The sequence below is a fragment of the Chelonia mydas genome, chromosome 15 (assembly GCF_015237465.2).
Source record: "Chelonia mydas isolate rCheMyd1 chromosome 15, rCheMyd1.pri.v2, whole genome shotgun sequence".
NCBI classification, from domain to species: Eukaryota; Metazoa; Chordata; order Testudines; family Cheloniidae; genus Chelonia; species Chelonia mydas.
In genome coordinates, this window is record NC_057856.1 from 11,026,307 (window position 1) to 11,042,843 (window position 16,537).

A 16,537-nucleotide genomic window follows, 5' to 3' on the forward strand; every position below is an offset into this window, starting at 1 on the left:
GTCTGTGTGGCTTTTTTTAAACAGCACATATTCAGTACCTACTCCAGCGTGTTGCCCATATGCTTTGTCTCCACTAAAATGCATAGAGATAGAACAGTTAACTACCCAGGTTCCTGGCTTCTCAGCCTCAACCAGCCATTACTTGACAGTAACTTCTTCCCAAAAGTAAATTATCAAACCTTATATTTCTTTCAGTTTAGGATATTAGTGAAAGCAGCAGCTCTTTACGCTAAAGATTTTTAAACTGCACACACTTGAACCACCCTTTGAAAAGGAATGCAGCATCTGGACTAAAGCTGTTAGCCCCTCCCTCAAAAAGAATGGTTAGTAATTAGGACTAAGTTAGAGAGCAGAGGGTGGTATTTTTGCATTAATTACACACTGACCAGCCATACGCTTAAAGGTCACTGTGTGAAAACCTTGTTACCAGCTACAAGCTTGATGGGAAGATGACTTCACAGCAGCTGGTCTTAAACGAACATACTTGAAGACAAATTGGGGCTACTCTCCTTCCCTTTTGAAGGAAAGCTCACACATTACTGGTCACAGTGGCCATAAGAAATTATATTTACCTGAAGCCCACTAGGGGGCAGCTCAGCACTTTAGGAAAAAATCTTGTGAAAGCTAGTGCAGAAAAGAAATATAGGGATGGCTAACCAGGCAGGAAGTGAAACATACCTGCTATTTCTGGTTAAAAACCCCAGAGAAATGTAAATGCTAATTAATCAAGTAAGTTGAACAAAGACTCCATGTTCGCTCCACACAGAAGTAGCATCTGGAAGTTCAAAGCCTGTTGAAGGGAAACAGTTAGCTTTAGTAACACGCAGAAATCAAATCACTCATTTGTATTAAGACACTTATGGTATTTATAGCTTTCCAACTCTGTCACTATGTGTAACTGTCAAATTTCTTCTATTTGGGAAGTAGAAAGAACATATTTCTACAACATCTGGGACCTGCAGATCTGTTTGTCTTGCCGTTGAAACAAAGCAGCTCTGGTAGAAGTCCCTTCTTACAGTTTTAAGACTGAATTAAGAGTTTTGTGGCTGCTGTTTTCTCCTAGTTATAGCTCTGTATACTACCATAAATTATTTCTCTTCATCCTTAGCAACTTCCAAATGGTTGTAGTCTCATGTCCCACCTTGTTTACTGGAAGCTATATATATTCACTTCTTACAAGGGGGCAGTCAAACAGTTGCTGTCCAAAAGTGACTTTTCCTAAATTACTGTAACAAAGTTAAGAGGAGAGTTTCTCTTTTTTTTCTCCCAAGTTGTTGTTGGCAGGCTTCCCCCCACATTTTAAAACTTTGTCCACTTGACATCACTTTGTGTGAAGTCAGTTTGAATCTGGTTGAGTGGACATTTCACACAGCAACAGGAGAAAATATGTAATATGATAGGAAAGCGTGTCCCTAAAAGCCACAGAAAGACCTGTCAGGGGCTTTAAGGGGATCTGTAGCATCTGAAACTACTAATTGCTTTTTATTTTTTCATGAATCAGCCCCTTCTCTCATAAGGAGAGGCCAGAGAAGTTTTTATGCAACTTCTAATATTGAAGTGACTAGAACAGAACAAGCTATTCTAGGGCTATCAGTGAGAAGGATTTATCTTCCCTAATACTTGCTAATGATTTGTTTTTAAACCATATCTTCTCAAATATGTCTAATTTGTTATCCAGTCTCCTCCCACAGATTCTTCTTCAGTATTTCCAAGTTCCATTTTCCATTTCTGATTTCCTTAGGTTATTTTCCTCCATGTGTTTTAAACTTGCACTTTTCCAAATTAATTAGTTTTAGTTCTTGTCTATATTTCTAACTTCTTTGAGAACTGAATAATACTGAGGAGCTTGTTTGCAATTCGTCACCATTTAGTATCATCTGTGAATTTTAACAGGAAGCTATTTCCACGAACCCCTTTTAGATCAGTCATAATGGTTTTAATAAATTCAGACCCTCTTAGTTCCTTCTAGCTCATTATGGTCACTTCATAAACATTCATTTTTTAAAAATTGCTGTTGAAGGCCAAAGTTCCTCAGATACTAGGGACATATATTCCATACATCCAAGTCACACCTGTTAGAGTGCCTGCCACTCAGTTAAAACAAGCAAGCTAAAAAACTCTTCTTCTACTGTCAGAACCAAAGACAGCCAAACATAGCATAGCTCTCATTGAAGAGCTGGAACCTGTCCAGATCTAATTCCTACTCTCAAATCTTGCTGAAGATTTCAAAAATTAATTACAGAGCTTTGTTCTTCCATATTTTTAGATAGAGAATAAAATAGCATGAACTGGAAGGGTGTCTTGCCCCATAATAGGTGAAAGCCAGCAGGGAGGTCTGGGATCCATTGCTTATGAGGGTTGTTAATACTATTTGAGGGCATGATGCCGTGTGCCATTAGTTGGTGGTGGTTAGATCCCTGGTTAAGCAAACCTCTGACCGCTGACACTCCTGGTCTCTATGCTTCTCTTTACTGAAAGTGTTGTTAGCACAGATCCTCTTATTCCAGCAGTGGTGGGTATTGGTGCAGAGATGAAATTAATTATGTTCTTCAGCTGATGGACAGTTGCAAAGGGTCTGTGCTGATTGGGAAGAAAGTCTTGTCCATCAGGTGCTCATTATGCAAGATTGGGCAAGTCACTTCATCAGTCTGGGTCACAGCTCTTCATCCATAAAACAGGAATAATATACCTCACAGGAATGTGGCAAGGCTGCTTTTGTGTAGAGAGAGCTTTGAGATCCTCAGATGGAACACTCTGTAGCAGTGGGACGTATTTCAGCTCTCCCAGAAGCATCGAGGAGATCTGAATGACTCAGCTCTAGACTGTGCACGAGTATGTGAGGTGCTTTTGCAGAAAGCTGCTTTTCCTTCTCGGAGGGCTCTGAATAGCAATTACTCGTCCTTCCTGTAATTTCTCACTGGTTATGTACCATGAGTTTTGCTTCTGTTCTATCTACATGCATATCTGCTACAGGAGAGGTTATCAGTACCATCTGTAAGCAGAAGTTATTCAGCATCACATACCTTCATCAACCCCACATGCCAGAGTCTAGCTACTTCTCTCAATGTCAGAGGGCAATGTGTGAGAGGTGGCTGCAGCATGGCCCAGGCATGCTACTGTTTGGTAAGGGGAAGTTTGAGGAGGCTGGCACCCTCTTTTGAACCCACTTTACAGTACAACATTGTTCTCAAGCTGCTCCTCCTTCTGAATTTCCAGTTTGCGCTTTTTTTTTTTTTTTTTTTTTTTAAAAACCACCCCAGCTTTCCTGGAAATTGCAGCTCATCCTCTCCGACATGGCCTGGACACTGAGAGCCTTACCTCTGTCCTCTCCAGGGTAGATTAATACCACAATTCTTCGAGACTTTTATAAAACGTGAGCTGGAGCTGAACACAGCAGTTCACCTCAGAGGGACAAGATGCTATGAACATACTCTGCTGGTACTCTGCATGCAGTTCAGAGGGTTGCTTACAATCTTTAAAGCCCTGAATGGCCTAGAACCTAGTTATCTGAGTGAGAAAGGCATCTTCACCTATGCCTTGTCAGGACGTTTAAAATCTTGTGTGTTGCTCTTACAGGAAATTAAGGGCTTGTCTTTACTGCGAACAGTAGCTTGAGTTAGTACAACTCGAGCTAGCCTGGCCTGACTGACAGCAACCACACTTCAAAACAACACTGGAAGTACACCAGCAGTACCAAAACTATCGGTTGCAATCCCAAGTGTCTCTCTCCATCAGTGGATAGTGTCACAACAATCCCAAATGTGTAGAAAATGCCATTTTATAAAATTGTATCCTCCACACAGCATGACCTCACATGTTAGGTGTGTGACATGTCACACTGCAGAGGATGCCATTTTAAAATGACAACTTCCATGCTGTGTGGTGTCATGGGAAGCAGGATATCTGAAAATGGGTTCATGGCAGGGAAAAAAAGTTATGCACAACGATTAGCAGAACACCTGGATTAGCTGCTGTGGAGTAGTTGTATTTCCACTACACTATTCGCTCAAACATCAGCATCACTTGAGCTTTAAAACACCTCCCACCGCTCCTCCCCAAAACCAATTAACTCACACTGGGGGGGTGGTGTGGGTGTGGGTGTGTGGACAGGAGTCGAGTTAACTGTGATGACAAAGCTAAACTTGAGCTAACTGTGCTGTGATGACACCCTAAACCATCCATGATCAGCAACAGACACTGAGTTTGAGGAGCTTCAGGACAGTGAAGGGCGTACACGTTTAACCAGGCCTCTCAGGGTATGTCTGCACTGCACTTAAAAACCCATGGCTGGCCTGTGCCAGCTGACTGGGGCTTGTAGGTCTCAGCGAAGGGGCTGTTTAATTGCAGTGTAGACATTCAGGCTTGAGCTGGAGCACTGGGTCTAGCACCCTGCGAGGTGGGAGGGTCCTAGAGCTCATGCAAGCCCAGATATCCACACCACAATTATAGCCCGAGTCAGCTGGCCTGGGCCAGCCGCAGGTGTCTAATTGCAACACAGATGTACCCTCGCAAGCTGCAATGACTTGGCTGAAGTAACTACTTGAGGTCAGTAACACACCTAATCCCACATTGGTGGGTGCTGAACAGAAAAACATATCAAATTATAAGCTTTTGCTGTAGATAGGCTGCACCCAGCTCAGAGAACTCACTGACTAACCGTGTAACTATATGAACACGGTCACACAGGTCATGTCCAGGCTTATGAAAATTTAAAATACTCCAGTGTACTTCCCTCTTCTGTTACATCAAACATGCCTCACAAAGGGTGGGAAGAGATGGTGCTGGAAAGCTTTTTCCAGCCCGAACTGCTGTAGTTATGGACTGGGACCAGTATATCTTAATGCTTACAATGCTGCTGCTGTTCCAGCATGCTGGCTAACTGAATATACTCAGGGGCAAGTAAACCATGGAAGTACCGTCATGCAAGGCCTGTCACAGCTCTTATGGCAATCTGACGACACAGGAGCAAACTACTAAATCTCATTTCCCTAAGCAGCTACTGTTTGCGATCAGCTGCTTTAGAAGGTAAGTCTCTGCTACAGACAAAGCAGGAAAAAACTGCTGCATTTACAAAAACAAACACATTTTGCAAGATTCAGCAGGGGGATTTTAAGAAGAGAGATCTCCCCCTTCCCGCAGGAAGCACTAACCTGCCTAGAACAAGGATAGGTGGGCCAGGCCAGCCTTTGAGAAGACGCTGTGTTTATGGGTGAAGTCATGTTTTTATTGGTTTATGAGCCGAGCCGAGCCAAAGCCCCAAAATTGGGGCCCTGGAAAGGGAAAGTCAGGTCATGGACAGATCACACTGGAGGAGAAGAGAAAGGCACATCTGTGCTTTCCATTCCATTTCACAGGACTTTGGCTTTTTGCCCCATGAAGTTGTAAGTGAACAGGAAATTAGGTACTAGATAGACTACTGGGAATGAGGGAAAAAACCTTAAGAGATTTTCACACAGGTGAGGAACACATTAGCAAACACGCTAGTTCTAGGGCAGGGAGAGCTGGTCAGATGAAAGCAGTTGGGCTGCTCTTGCTTGCCTTGTGTTTGGGAAACGCCTTGCAAGGAATAAGAGCGTAGCTCTGCACCGGAAGCGTTGCTGAAACTTTGTCCCCTTCCCTACAACTGTAGATGGAGAGGCTGCTCGTCTTAGTGTTTTCAAAGATTTTCCCTCCCCCCACCCCATATAAAGAATATGGATACCCATACATAAAGCAGGCAGTCTCTCTGTTCAGACTGAGCCAGAGACAAGTTGCTCTGGCTCATCACACCTAAATGTGCATTCATCACACACAAGTGAAGACCCCACTGATGTTTTATTATTTCTGTTTCCCCTGAAGAGTTAACTGGGGTGATTGGCTCCTGGCTGTGAGCAGCCACACAGGAGTTACTATGTCCTCAGTGGCGCTGCACTCACCTGTGTGGGTCACTAGGATTTCTAGGGGCATATCCCATGGTTCTTTGTGCTGCAGCAAGCTGAGCTATTTATCCCCAGTGAATTGTTGGAGATGTCGTCTGTCCTTCTGGGTACATGGGGGAATTGTAGGAAAACACAGAGGACAATCAGCACTCAAGTGGATTCGCCTGTGTCTTCACACCCAAGTGGATGGGTTACCAGCTAAAGTGAAAGCAGCACCTGGGTTTTAACCTATATCCCCCAGAAGACCAGCTAGTCTGGATTGAAAATATCATGAAACTTGTGTGAGAGGGTCGTGCATGTGGACAGGGGCAATACTTGAGTAAACAGCCTGAGTTAACTCTGCAGTGAAGAGACACCCTAAATGTACAGTAAGAGAAATCCACTCTCAGCAATTAAAGCACAACCCATTACGGAGATAAAATAGTCCAGTGGCCTGGCAATCAAGATTATGGGTTTCCTTCCTCACTGCTATAGCTTTGTTGGGTTATCTTGCGCAAGACACTTTACTGCATGGCTCACTTTAGAGATCTGTAAAGAGGTGATAACACGTACCAATGTCTCAGACTTAAGTAGTGGGCGTAAAGCACTTGAGAGCATCGGATGGAAGTCACTGTAGATATAAGAAATTATTATTGCACAAGGATCCGTCTCCTTTCTTTGAATCTTTTTTTGGCAGTCTCATCTGCAGTTTGAGGAGAATAAAAGTAGCCATTATCATCATGATTAAGGCTGCGAGTTTGTCACAGAACTCATCGATTCCATGACCATGACTTCTGCAGCGGCTGGTGCACCTGGCCTGGGGGCTGCCTGAGGAGCTCAGGCAGCCCCTGGGCCAGCTGCACTGACTGCTGCTGGGGCAGTCTTGGGCCACCGCCCCCAGCAGCAGTTGGGGGGGGGGTGCGGCTCAGGGCTGGGGGCTCTGGGCAGTGCTTACCTCAGAGGGGCTCCCTGGAAGTGGCGACACCCTCTGCTCCTAGGCATAGGCACAGCCAGGAACTCTGCGCACTGGCTCCGTCCCCGCAACTCCCATTGGCCGCGGTTCCTGGCCAACGGGAGCTGCTGAGGCAGCGCACAGAGCTGCCTGGCCATGCCTCTGCCTAGAAGCAGAGGGAGGGGGATGTTGCCACTTCTAGGGAGTTGTGGAGCCAGGCAACCTGCCAGCCCCCACCAACACCCCTCCCCACAGCACTAGCGGGAGTCTCGGGCCGCCCCCTCCACCCAGCCAAGATTCAGTCAGGGGTATATAGTACAAATCATGGACAGGTCATGGGCTGTGAATTTTTGTTTATTGCCCGTGACTTGTCCATGACTTTTACTAAAAATATCTGAGACTAAAACAGCCTTAATCATGTTCAAGCTGAAGACGCCACAAAGCAGGAATACGTTAAAATGTTTCAAGTACTCAACTTATGCATTTTTTTCCCCAAATGCAGCTTAAAAATAAGGTGTCACTATGCTCCCCTCCAGTAACAACTGAACACTCTAACAGAGGTATCCATTAGGGGTTGATTGTAGGTCCACTCTTATTTAATATTTTCATGAATTTACAAGTTACATTTGCAAGGGACAGTAAATTTGGAGTAGCAAAATGTCTGCGAGAGCAAATAAAAATGGACCTGGACCTAAAGATTAGAGAAAATGAGATGCAACTTGGACATGTCATCATTTGGGTAAAACTAACCACCATTATATTCAATAAGGGGAAAATCTGGGACGGGGAATGACACTCAATGATTTAAGGGCAATGGCAGACTGCAATATAAAAAGACGACAGCAGCAGCCAACACAATTTTGGGGCTGCATTTACAAACATACTGTTACAAAGCACACAGACACTGCGTTTTCTCTAGCTCTGGTTATGCATCTATTTTTGAGCACCCAGATGTGCTGGGCACTTCACAGAAACAAGTACAGATGTGACCACACCTGTTATATAGAATTAAATACCAGGCCCCTCATTATCAAAGTAACTGCAGATAACAAAAAGGTCCTGGAGGGACTGATTTACTGGAAAAGATTAAGAGTTCACTAAGTACTGGACTGGCTAAGACACAGCTTTGTGGGGGATAGAATAGTAAAAAATGGGAAAGGTACAAGCAGCTAAGAAGGGAGAGAAGTTTACGATAATATATGGGGGAAACATAGAAGTGTAGGATTAGAAGGGACCTCAATAGGTCTTCTAATCCAGTCCTCTGTGCTCAAGGGAAGAAAACTAACGAATAACAGAGTAAAGGGATTAAAAAAACAAAAAACCCACAACCATTTTAGATCAAATGTCAGGAAAAGCTTCACGACAGTAACAGCTATCAGGCTGTGAAATATTCTCTAAGGGAAGGGATAACAATTCTACCCCTTGAACATTTCAAAATAGACTGCAACACAAGCAAATGGACAATAGGAAACAATCCTGCAGTGGCAGGAAAATTTGACTACGTGACCCAATAGATCTTTTCTATCTCTAACTTCTACAGTTCATTAGACATTCCATTTTTATGGAAAACTGCAGACTGGAACTTGTTTTAGGGGAAAACCAAGAAAATGTTACAAAAGACATACTGAAGACCAACCTCCAATCTTGCAACGTTGACCTCAGCACCTGGGAGATCTTAGCCCATGACAAGATTTGACAGCAGCAGCCCTGCCACCTCAGACTGGAAGATTTTGAGAGCTTGTGGATTTCTTCAATCAAGGAGAGACATGTGAGATGCAACAAGCTAAAAGCAGCACTAATTCATCTACAAACGTCTTTACCTCTGGCACTTGCGGAGGAGGCTGCAGGTCCAAAATCAGTCTTTGGTCTTGTCAAGGTTTCTTCCCCACTCTGAACTCTAGGGTACAGATGTGGGGACCTGCATGAAAACCTCCTAAGCTTACTTTTTACCAGCTTAGGTTAAAACTTCCCCAAGGTACAAACTATTTTACCCTTTGCCCTTAGACTTCCACTGCTACCACCAAACATTTATCTGGGTGTATTGGGAAAACGTTGTTTGGAAACGTCTTTCCCCCCAAAATCCTCCCAACCCTTGCACCCCACTTCCTGGGGAAGGTTTGGTAAAAATCCTCACCAATTTGCATAGGTGACCACACACCCAAACCCTTGGATCTTAGAACAATGAAAAAAACATTCAGTTCTTGAAAAGAAACATTTTAATAGAAGAAACAGTAAAAAGAATCACCTCTGTAAAATCAGGATGGTAAATACCTTACAGGGTAATTAGATTCAAAATATAGAGAATCCCTCTAGCAAAACCTTAAGTTACAAAAAGACACACAGACAAGAATATTCATTCTATTCAGCACAGCTATTTTCTCAGCCATTTAAAGAAGTCATAATCTAACACATATCTAGCTAGATTACTTACTAAGTTCTAAGACTCCATTCCTGTTCTGTCCCCAGCAAAAGCATCACACAGACAGACACAGACCCTTTGTTTTTCTCCCTCCTCCCAGCTTTTGAAAGTATCTTGTCTCCTCATTGGTCATTTTGGTCAGGTGCCAGCGAGGTTATCCTAGCTTCTTAACCCTTTACAGGTGAAAGGATTTTTCCTCTGGCCAGGAGGGATTTTAAAGGTGTTTACCCTTCCCTTTATATTTATGACAGGTCTCATCTCAGGACCCACAATAAGTGACTGTTGCTCATCCATCAAACTCAACTGGAGACTTCATCATATGTAGAGGAAGCCTTCCCCACCGCCCCACCAAAAGAGGTCAACATGTAGTTGATTAAGTGATCCAGCAGTACATATCTATTTCCTAATTAACCATAGGAATGCAGGGCTGAAAGGGACCTCGAGAGGTCATCTAGTCCAGCCCATTGCACTGGGGGCCAAATATACCTAGGCCCTACTTGACAGGTATTTGTCTAACGATTTTCAATGATATTTCTCCTTCTCAGCAAAAAGAAGGGCTTCCAATGAAAAGCCCAGGAAGTGTCCTCAGTGAATAGTCCCACATCAGAGGCAACACAAGGAAAGGCAGGATTTTCAAGAATGCCCATCCACTGGGCACAAGGAGGATGAAGCTTTAATACAGTACTTCTGGCATTTGATAGGTTCGTTATGCATCACTTGAAGAAAAAACCTTCCCTCAAGTTTGCATTATGCACAACTCTGTCCCTGCAGCTGTAGCACTGGACACCAAGTTGTTCTGTACATTTTCTTTGCAGTATGGGCTTCTCTCAAAGGGGCTAGTAACAGAGTTTGGAGACAGTGCATAAGAAAGGAGCCAACAGAACACTTTTCTAATACTGCTTGGCTGGACAATATTGGACACAACGTGGCCAGCCTGTATTTCTACCAGTTTGTCCACACTGGCTGGTCAAGCAGTTGGAAACAGATTTAAAAAAAAGAAAAGGAGTACTTGTGGCACCTTAGAGACTAACAAATTTATCTGAGCATAAGCTTTCGTGAGCTACAGCTCACTTCATCGGATTTAAATAAGAACTCTGTTTAGATGGAATTTACACCCAGATTCTTAACTCCGATTAACTTAAATTTATTTTACATGCTTTGGGGCTGTAGGGGCACAACCTAACTAAAGAAAACAAAAATAGGGAGAAAATTAAGACATTGCATGGCTAAGAAAGCACAGGGGCTGGAACTGTTCGACATTACATTTCAGATGAATGAGTGCAGCAGCTTTAACAAGCTGCAGGTGTTTTCTAAACATAGAAATTTTCATTCAAGACATCAGGAGGAATGTGACCTTACAGGTGACCCACATAATGAAAAACTTTACAGTCTGATGCTGAATATCACTAAACAAGCAGTATAAAGCATCTATTAAACAGCAGATTTCACATTAATTCATAAGTTAACCATTCCAGACATCCTAGTTCAGGATGGTGCGAGACACATCGTATACTAATAATGTCCCGTAGAACATTGCTGCCAACAGGCTCTGGCTCATAGCATTATCTAAGCTTTGGTCTACAATAGGTGGGGATCGATCTAAGTTACGCAACTTCAGCTACATGAATAACGTAGCTGAAGTCAATGTACTTATACTGACTTACCGTGGTGTCTCCACCGCAGTGAGTCAACTGCTGATGCTCCCCTGTCGACTCTGCTTGCGCCTCTCACAGCAGTGGAATACAGGAGTGATGGGAGAGCGCTCAGTGATCGATTTATCGCATCTAGACTAGACGCAATAAATCAATCCCCGCTGGATCAATCGCTGCCCACAGACCTGGCAGGTGGTGAAGACATACCCTAAGTGAAATTATATTTATATACTATTGTACTATCTATACATTTTTGGTAATATTCTTTTATTTAGCAAAGTTTTTAAGTATCCTAAGTAGCACAATTAAAAAACTGTCCCGCTTAGATGCAGTCAACTAACAGATAAACCAAAGTGATCTGGCTGGACCCTGCATTGTCAGTTCTGGATTCCACTGAAGAGACCTGTGACAAACATATAACACAACTCTAAGTCACTGGATAGATTTAACCCATTTAAAAAACAAAAAGGTGGAAATAACACAACTACCACTTGGGTCCTAGTTGTGATCTTGGACCGTGAGAAGCCTTCTGAAATCCAGAGAATCCAAAGAAGCTTGCAGCCTGGCCAAACAGTAAGCTTGAGAGATGCCAAAAGAATCTGCCAGATCAAAAAGCCAAGGACAGAAAGTACTCTTCTCAGAGAAAGCCTGACAGCATAAGGAAGTGAAACAAGGGGGCTATTTTTACTTTAAAACTGGAAGAGCTTTGTTTGGTCTTATGCAGGAGAAAAATACTATAGGTGCTTAAAATATATTAAAGTAAAAAGCCTAGGAGGGATGCTCTCATCTTTGCAAATATAACCATTTTGTATTAAGAGCAATTATGCTTCAGAGAATCTGTCCCAGAGTTCAGCAATAGGTTAAGCAGTCTTAGGATACAACTACACTGCAATAAAAAACCCACTGCACTGAGCCTCAGAACCCAGGTCAATTGACGTGGGCTTGCGGGACTCGGGCTGTGGGACTAAAAATACTACTGTAGACATTCAGCCTCAGGCTGGAGCCTGCGCTCTGAGACCCACACCCCAGTGGGGTTTCAGAACCTGGATTCAGCCCAAGCCTGAATGTTTACACTGCGCTTTTTAGGCCCACAGCCTGAGCCCTGCAAGCCCGACTCAGCTGACCTGGGCCAGCCCCAGATGTGCTGTGAGTCTTTTACTAAAGTGTAGACATAGCTGGAGTTCTATAACTAAAGTTCTTTTAGATATGTTATGATCTTAATCCACTTATGTGAACTGGTGCTGAACATAGCTTTTCAGGTCAGTTTTCCCTACCCAGTCAGCAGTTCTCAGCCTCCATTGAGAAGGCGATGCAGACAGTTCAGTGGATTAGGCGCTAGAACTTGTAGAGGAAGTGCTGCGTTTATCATTGCATCTGTTCTCTCAATGGGAAGTCGAAAGAAGGTTAGATGCTGCACAGTAGGTGGGCAGAATTTAGCCACAGAAAAGGAATGACAGGATTGTTTTTTTCTGAATGCTGAACTAATCCTTGTTAAACATCTCCTTTGCTAGCCCTTTTAGAGTTCCAAGACATGCCTCTCTTCTGTGCATAACAAAGAATACTTGTATGGGCTTTCCTGGAATTGATCTAAAAATGCCAGAGAGGAAAAGCAAAGCTGAGGAGCTGGACTTTTTCCAGCTCTCTTTCACTTCGTCACAGCCAAAGCCATCCTGCGGTTTGCCTGCTCCAGTCACAACTGCATCATCATATTAGGGAGATGATGTATCATTATGCAAAATGTATGCATAGAAATATTTTCCAGATTAACCATAAAGGTAAAGATAGAATGGAGGCCTAAGAGACTGACAGCACTTGAGGTGGAGATTAATTTCAAATAGCTGGAAGTGCTGGGAAAATGAAGCAGTGACAGGCTGGATCTGAACAAAGCTTCATTAATAAAAATTTGGGCAAACACATTAGCAGCACTGGTGATTACTATATTTCTGAACACTGATGTACAGAAAGCCTACAACACCTGACACAGAAAGCTAATAGCAACAGACATGGTTCTATCACAATCACTTAATCCAATTCCCATGAATAAAACTGAACTTTGAAAGCAGCAGGCTCGAAGTAGTTGATTTGCTTCATAACCCAAGACCTAAGGCACCAAACTCTCCCCAAGAAATCAGTATAACAAAGTGAGTAGAATCCATAATTCTGAAAACTGAACTGAAAGTTTATACGCAGTCCATGTTTTTTATGCCTGGAGCATTGTTAGCAGAATCACTGCTGAAGTAGAGAGAGAGAAACATGCCAGTGAATCTGGTAAGGATTTTCACAGCTCCGCTCTTTAGATTCTGGTTTTCTCACAATACTCTGCTAAAACCTTAACTGCCTGAAACATACACGTGCAGCTGTCTAATGTTATTGGCTCGGGATATTTTTTGGCTTTAAATGACAGATAGGTGCTGTTTCTGAGTTACATGGGATGGGGTGCTTATAAATTGGATTGCAGTTGTAAACTGCTCCCACAACAGCCCAAAACATAAGACAACAGAGAAAGTGCAAGTTACTAGCTGGTAAAAATATAAAATTAAAAATTAAGAGTGGCTATGCTACTAAGACCCCCCCCCCCCAATATCTTATTAGCAAATGGTATTTTGGCGCTTTATAGTTTCTCTTGTATATTTGCAAATAAAGTAATTAAACACTTCAAAGCAAAAATCTGACTACACACGGACACTTTAAAAGCTTGACTGAAGTAGCAATGCCTTGATTACTATAACTCCCACTAAGTTCTCCTAGTTTATACATTTGTTCTACAGATAGCAAATACAAAGATTTTTTGGGGAATGCGTGCATTAGTGTGACGTACCACAGCTATGTAATGACACGCAAGATTTTTGACGACTTAAATGTTATTGGCCTGATCCAGAGTCCATTGAAATCAGTGGGAGTCGTTCCATTTACTTCAATGGGTTTTGCATCAGGTCCTAACTTACAGGAGACGCACACTTCATACTTCTGCAAGTCATGTGGAGGTACTGAATAGGAGTACAGAACTTGGATGCATCACTTGCTCTCTCCAGCTACCCCTCCCAGATGTTTATCCCTTCTACAATCCCCACTCCAAAAAAAGCACACTCTGACCAGAGCACCATCTTCTCCCCTCAGATACCGTTTTCAGCACCACTGCTGGAAGATGCCTGTAAAGGGGTTGAAAAATGGTTCTCTCCCACCTACACTTGCAGATGAACAGTTTTCAGCACCAATTCAGCAGGACTCATTACTGACAGTCATTGTCAGCCAAAGGTGATGTAGAATTGGTGTAAGACACTGGATTAGCAGCAACTGAGGTATGTAAATACTTACAGATCACAACTGTGCACACATTCTGAACTGGAAGATTTACCTAGAGTAGAGAAAATAATTCACTGTCATCATAGCCAACTGATAACATTGTTCATTACCAGAATAGTCTTCTGTGCATGCAGTTAAAAAAAGCTTACCTTTTAATACATGAAGTGTCTTCATTTCTGTGTTATTCACGTACATGCCCAAGGTTTTAGACCATATACAAACTTTGTTGGTAAAACTGAAGTCTGAAGTACAAAAAGTAAGCAAATTTTAAAGCAGGCTATTTCTGCAGGTAGTTTACTGAACAAATGCTTCCTAAGCGTTATTTCATTTTGGTGAAAAAACTTGGGCCCACAGTACCGAATGGTTTTTTGAACTAAACTGCATTGCAAGTTTGTTCCAATGTAAGTTTTCAATAAAGACTGCCTCTGAGAGGACTTGTTTCCAGTGCAAAGCAAGCATCACTATTAACTATGAAGTGAGTGTGTCCAATATTGGACAAGATGGTTTTACGAAACTGTAGTATGAGGCAGCAAGATTGCAGGAAAGGTTTCCATGAGAAGTAGAAGTTGGATCACCTCAATGTGCAGCCACAAGCTTTAGAGAAACTCACCATCCAGTCTTTCAATCCTCTTCACAGGTTATATTTTAAAAGCTCCTACTAGCCACAGATCATTTCTGTTCTTCACTGTCAGCTTAATCCAGTCAAACAAATCTTAAACTCACATTTCACAGCCTGAACAGAGCTAAAGGTTCAATGAACTGACTCAACATCTAAGCACCAATTTATTTACAGCAGAAGCAATAGAATCTTAAAGGACCAATGGCTTGGGAAGTGCGTGCTGGCTACTTTACTCTATGGCTATTAGCAGCGGTCGATGCCACTGCTGGTGGAGTAGGTTCTCTCCTCTAACCTCATCACCTCCCAGGACTGCTAAACCAAGGACTTTGAGGGAGGCGAGGGGAGGAAGAAAATAAGCAAGTTTTATTTTCCTGTGTGGTCAGTAGTTTTCTGAGAAAGGCACTCTCTGGCTGGAAGGAGTGTGCTGTTCTGTTGGAGAGAAATCAACATGCAAAATCTTGGAGCAGAAGTCCTCTTCTCTCTCCCCTAGCAGTTCATATACAAGCATCCTCTAGTCAGTGCTGCTCGATATGCTGCACATAGAGTTTTCATCACACAAAACCACATGGGCCACCCTAGACCAACGGAAAGGTTTTGCAGAAATAATAGTTTTATGTTTCTACTTGACACTGGATTTCTATTACTGTGAAGAACAGTCCCATAGAAAGAGGTTGTCAGGGAGAGAGGCCTTCCGTTGCTTTGCTGGGTCTTGAAAAGCCTTGTCCAATATGTCCCAGAAAGATGCTGCCTCTTAAAGGGCCTACCTAGCCTCTACTTTGCTTGGGAGTTTAACTACCATGACCAAAGCCAGAGCTGCCCTGCCCCCACCACCATACGGATGAGGAGGAACAATACCGCGACATTCCTTCTTAAATCAGGATAGACTTCAGTCAATATTACTCTTGTTTCTGCTAATGTTGTGGGTGGACTTAAACCTTACTTTTTTTTCTTTTTAAAAAACACACCTACTAATTAGGAATAAGACCAAAGTTTCAGTGCAGTATTTAGCAATGTCATAGTTCTTCCTAATTCAGTTTGCAGTCAACAAAACCCTTTAGACATTTGGTTCCATCAAGAGAAGTAGAGGTGGTCTTAACATGCATAGTGGACCTGCAGAGTCCATTCTAAAGACTGTCCCCTAAACGTCAGCCTTTACAGCTTCTGGATTACTTTAGAGTTTGGAGGAGTGTCTGTTTCTGGTCTCCCATTTTTATCCAGGACACTAACATAAACCATATCTGGGTGCATAGGAAACACATGGTTTACCCACGCAGGCGGTCTTTTTGGTAGTCATCCTGTTCTGACACTTTTCCACAATGGACTGATTCAGAACTCGTCTTCAGTGAGGAAGGCTAGAGCCCTCTGAAGCAAATTCAGCACAATTCTTCCTCAAGGAACTTCAATATTCCGCTCCTAAAAAGTGGTTGAGCACAGATCTTCCATACTATCTGCCTACTGTTTTTGCTATTTGCAGGGCTGGAGAGGGGGCGTCTCTTGTTATGGCTTACGACTGAGATAAAAGATTTTTTTCCTTTGAATGCTCCTCTCCCTCCATTATCTTCATTTATATAATGTCCTGCTGCTTGTGGCAAACTTACACAGATCTGTCCAACACTTCATGGACCTCGGCCAGAATGGAGGAAGGTGTCCATCAACAAAACTGTAGATTAACCTCAGTCCCAAATCCTTATTCTA

General features: G+C 42.9%; 1 long non-coding RNA gene across 2 annotated transcripts; it reads right to left on the reverse strand.

Annotated features, from left to right (window-relative positions):
* Positions 1 to 374: 374 nt before the first annotated feature.
* LOC119563754 lies at positions 375 to 8,836 on the reverse strand. 2 transcript variants are annotated; one of them, XR_006286017.1, is made up of 3 exons: positions 8,486 to 8,836; positions 6,471 to 6,600; positions 375 to 790 (listed from the first exon to the last, which is right to left on the reverse strand). It is a non-coding gene; the product is annotated as an uncharacterized LOC119563754 (long non-coding RNA). The 2 variants fall into 2 exon arrangements; XR_006286016.1 differs by lacking the exon at positions 6,471 to 6,600.
* Between the last annotated feature and the right edge of the window lie 7,701 nt (positions 8,837 to 16,537).